We start from the raw sequence: 4,329 nt of genomic DNA on the forward strand, positions 1-4,329 counted from the left end.
GGAGCACAGACACACACCCCCCTTCAGTTGCATTCAGTTACGATTCTATTCTACAAAAACTTTTCTTTTAAAATAAAACTTGTGTCCCAGATAATTTCTTTCCCCTTCAGTTTTTAGCCCCTTTGATCATCGGTGGCTTTAGAGTTCCTCACAAGAGAAGAGGGTACAGCAGCCAGATGGGGCTGAAAGATGCTCGGAGCACTCAGTTACTGATGGTTAAGATTTTATTGTTTTATTACAGTAGTCATGTATGGCTGTGAGAGTTGGACCTTAAGGAAGGCCGAGCGCCAAATAATAGATTCTTTTGAATTACGGTGCTGAAAAAGACTCTTGAGAGTCCCTTGGACTGCAAGGAGATTGAATCAGTCAGTCCTAAAAGCAGGGCTATTTTTGGGCAGGACCGCACAGGAACGGAGTTCCGGCTGGCTCCCAAGTTGGCCACGCCCAGCAGGAACTCATTAGCATAATAGGCCACACCCAACAGCAGAAACTCATTAGGACTGGCTACAATTAGGGGTGTGTGGCCTAACATGCAAAGGAGTTCCTGCTCCAAAAAAAGCCCAGGGTTTTGACAACAAACAAAGTAAACCGAATAAGAAGCAAAAGGTGGGTGTGGTAACATGGGGGGTATGGCCTAATAGGCTAATGAGCTGTGCTGTCAGGGGTATGGCCTATTATGCTAATGAGTTCCTGCTGGGCTTTTTCTACAAAAAAAAAAAAGCCCTGCCTAAAAGAAATCAACCCTGACTGTCCCCTGGAAGGCCAGATAATGAAACTGAAGCTCAAATACTTTGGCCAGCAAATGAGAAGGGAGCACTCACTGGAGAAGACCCTGATGCTGGGAAAGATTGAAGGTCAAAGAAGACGGGGACGGCAAAGGATGAGATGGTTAGACAGTGTCATCGATGCAACGAACATGAAATTAAGCAAACTCTGGAGCACGACGGAAGACAAGAGGGCCTGGCGTGATGTGGTCCATGGGGTCGTGAAGAGTCGGACTCGACTGTGCGACTGAACAACAACAAGATTTTATTTGGAGTTGATTTTGGCTGCGTTCTGTGGAACTTGTTTCTGAAAAATATGCATGGAATGGGGAAGGTCAAGAAATGGAAGAGCAGCAGTGCTGGATCTGACCGATGATGAAAACACACACTTAGCTGCCTTATACTGAGCCAGACCCTTGGTCCATCACAGTCAGTATGGTCTACTCAGACCGGTAGAGGCTCTCCAGGGTCTCAGGCAGAGGCCTTTCCTACAGCCTGGTCGTTGTAACTGGAGACGCCAGGGATCAAACCGGAGACCTTCTGCATGCCAAGCAGATGCTCAGTCTCTGAGCCACAGCCCCTCTTCCTGTGAAAACGACAGAATGCAGAAAACAACAGCACAGCTCCTTGCAACCTAAAACAGCTAAACTTCCCTCGAAAGATGAGACGGCAAGCATTTCTTGCCTTGGCTTGGCAGATGCATCAGGTTTCCATGGCAGGCACCTGAGCTTGGCAAAAACGTGAGAATGACACAAGGTGACCGTGGCTTTGTGCCCCACATTGCAAGAGGTTCTTCAGGAGTAAGGTCCAATCAGAAGGCGGGGCATTTTTTTTCAAACTCCTAGATGAAGGAGGATTTGACCAATGTCCTATTCCTTGGGATCCCAGAGTGCTTTGCATATTCAGCCCCTTTTGGTGCAAAGGGACATATGTGGGGTGCAGAGGGGAACTAATGGGTGTCAGTGTCAACTCAGCCCGCTTTCATGGGCTTGGTAGCCATGGGGACGTAGGGGGGGTGAGAAGAATGTATACTTTCGTTTCTGGCCGCTTTGCTGTTGCTTGTAGTTATTTTCCTCGGCTCAGACATATAACCTTGAGCCCCAGTCAAGACTGGTATCATCTTTCCCCTGGGAATTATGGGCCATTATTTCGGCGGGCCTCTAGCTTAGGTGTGATTGGCCCTGGGCCATTAGGTTCCTGCTTGATTTGGGTATAATTGCTGGCTTTGCACGTTTCCCCCCAGTTCTAACACAGAATTGTTAAGAGTCTGGATCTTATCAATGTCTCAATAAACTTTCTATTCTTCTGAATGACTGTTGTTGGGAACTGATTTCTCCAGGAGTCTGACAGTCAGGCTAGAGGAAATTATGTATAATAAATGAATAAAAGCAGCATTAATTACAGTTTTCTATTTTGTAGTTATTGTCTTCAGGTGCAATGGTCAATTTTAGTGCAACAGAAATTGAACACGTACGTGAAACTGCCTTATACTGAATCACACAATAACTCCATCAAGGTCAGTATTGTTTACTCAGAGTTCCAGCAGCTCTCCAGAGCCTCAGATAGTGGTCTTGCACATCACCTGCTAGCTGATTTTTTTTTTAGCTGGAGATCCCAGGGATTGAACCGGGGACCTTCCGCATGCCACGCAGGTGCTCCTTCACTGAGCCACAGGCCCTCCCCAGATTGTTTCCTTTTCTATTTGTGTGACATTTTATCAGATATATTTTTTAAAATTTGATAGCCGTGAAGTTATGAGATGAGCACTTCTTTGGGGTCGGCAGTGGAAGGGTTTTGCTTTTATGCTCGGAGCTGAACAGAACGGCATCTTCAACCCAACATGAGAGCCTCACAGACGATACCAAAGGGAGCAGGTTAGCCTCCCATGTAATGAGCTGAACATCTGGCTCGCTTGTGCCATTCGGTCTGTTTTATTAAACTGGCATCTGCCATCCGGCGCAACTGGATCCATAGCAAATCAATGGAAGTGATTCCCCAAGTAGATTTGTTCAAGACATGAGATGCCCGACCTGAACGAAGCTGTACGTTCAGATATTAAATTTTTTTAAAACAAACAAGGTAGAACAGGGGGGGAAGGGGATTGACCAGGTTCCAAATATGTCCATGACGGATTTCCTTCAGGGCTGTCTTTGGCATCATTCCCAAAAGGAAGAGAGGCTGAAAATGTTATGCGGGAACTGAAATCTGCATGAATTTCTCCAAACGGATCCACGAGAGGCTGCTGGACTACAGCCAGCTCCAAATCATGTCAATTTTCGATCCCGACACACAGGGTCAGTTCCAGGTTTTGGGGGGCCCTGGGCAGGGAGAGTGCCCGGAGGCATCCATGCCTCCTTTGCCCACCACCAGTTCCCCCCCTGGTATCTTCCTTCCTGCCCACCACCCGCTTAGGTGTCCTTCCTCTGTCTGCAAGTCCTCCCACTGCGGTTGCCAGATCCAACTCAGGAAATATCTGGAGACTCTGGGGGTGGAGCCAGGAGACTTCGGGGGTGAAGCCGGGAGCAAGTACGTGACATCACTTTTGTGATGCCACTAGGGTTGCCCGGTGAGCCTGAGAAGCCGGAAGGGAGTTCTGGCTGTCACATATAAGCACTCCTTTTAAAAGCACTCCTTTTAAAAGCATTCCCTCCATTGGAGGGAAATCAACATTTGAACGCATGGCATGTAGACGGCAACTGCATATAGAGCTCCAAGAGGAACTCCACAAAGTGGGTGAGTGGGCGACCATGTGGCTAATGAAGATCAGCGTCGCTAAGTGTGAGGTGATGCACGCTGGGACAAAAAAATCCCAACTTCGAGTATAGGCTAATGGGGTCTGAACTTGCTGAGACTGAGAGGGGAAAAGATCTGAATCCCAGAGCCAGGAGGCAACATCTAGTCCGGCCTCTCTGCCCTGTTATTGGCTCTCCAGAGGAACTGGTTGGCCCCTGTGTGAGACAGGATGCCGGACTAGATGGACCACAGGTCTGATCCAGCAGGGCTCTTCTGATGTTCTAACGAAGGCCTCGGCCTCTCTGCCCTGTTGTTGGCCCTCTAGAGGAACTGGTTGGCCACTGTGTGAGACAGGATGCCGGACTAGATGGACCACTGGTCTGATCCAGTAGGGCTGTTCTTATGTTCTTATGAAGGCCTTGGCCCTATGCCCTGTTGTTGGCCCTTCAGAGGAACTGGTTTGCCACTGTGTGAGACAGGATGCTGGACTAGATGGGTCACTGGTTTGACCAGCAGGGCTCTTCTTAAGTTCTTATCAGTGGAAGGCCTCGGCCTCTCTGCCCTGTTGTTGGCCCTCCAGAGGAACTGGTTGGCCACTGTGTGAGACAGGATGCTGGACTAGATGAATCATTGGTCTGATCCAGCAGAGCTCTTCTTATGACTTATTTTTACATATTTGGAAATCGTTTCTAGAAACCTATGTGTAGATTTGCCACCACTGTTGTTATATTTTTGTCTTGTCTTTATGTATCTCCCCCCCCCTTTTTTAAAAACCCCCCTTATTTAATTGCTGGGTTTTAAGGCTTTTTCTCTGTTTGGGGGCGGGAGAAAG

At 48.1% G+C, this 4,329-nt stretch overlaps 1 protein-coding gene across 1 annotated transcript in view; it reads right to left on the bottom strand.

Annotated features, from left to right (window-relative positions):
* Nucleotides 1-4,329, bottom strand: part of ZFAT (zinc finger and AT-hook domain containing) — a 173,253-nt gene that overhangs the window by 34,830 nt on the left and 134,094 nt on the right. The window lies entirely within an intron of this gene.

This window comes from Gekko japonicus, unplaced genomic scaffold (assembly GCF_001447785.1).
Source record: "Gekko japonicus isolate JY-2015 unplaced genomic scaffold, Gekko_japonicus_V1.1 scaffold1294, whole genome shotgun sequence".
Classification (NCBI taxonomy): domain Eukaryota; kingdom Metazoa; phylum Chordata; class Lepidosauria; order Squamata; family Gekkonidae; genus Gekko; species Gekko japonicus.